This window comes from Arachis ipaensis, chromosome B01, assembly GCF_000816755.2.
Source record: "Arachis ipaensis cultivar K30076 chromosome B01, Araip1.1, whole genome shotgun sequence".
NCBI lineage: Eukaryota > Viridiplantae > Streptophyta > Magnoliopsida > Fabales > Fabaceae > Arachis > Arachis ipaensis.
This window is the reverse complement of record NC_029785.2, coordinates 130,763,883-130,764,484: the sequence shown is the minus strand read 5'-3', so window position 1 is coordinate 130,764,484 and position 602 is coordinate 130,763,883.

Sequence of the window (602 nt, the reverse complement as noted above, 5' to 3'; positions counted from 1 at the left end):
TACGAATAAAAAATATATGAAATAAGTATATACATAAAAATAGTATATATAATATTCTTCGAAAGTAATAATTATTCAATACTATTCATTTGGATTATATTAAATCAATTTTAAATAGTTGATGATCTAAAGATCCAATTCAATTTTGTGGTTTTGACCGTTTGCTAAAATCCAATATAATTTAGAATTTTGCAATTCTAGTTGAATTAAATAATCAGGTTGAGTTAGAGGATGGTACTCCTGTTAAACTTAAAGAATAGGTTTTAGATATGGGGGTGTTTAATTTAAAATTTTGGGTCTAGAAGGGCGTCTAAAAACTTTTGTGCCCGCAATACACTGCATTATTAAATTTCTTTTTAATACTTAATACTAATAGTAAACAGTACACTTTCGTTGAACGACTTATGGATAATCTTACAACTTTTTTCAATTTACATTCGTCCAATGTTTGACATTTGACAAACTCAAAAAAGAAGTCGTCGATGTCTTGAAAAAGATCTAAATGAGAATTTTACACAAAATATTTAATTATGGTTTATCATTGTAACGAAAAGATTTATTTGATAATTTATAAATTAAATTTATAATGTTAAGAATTTTAT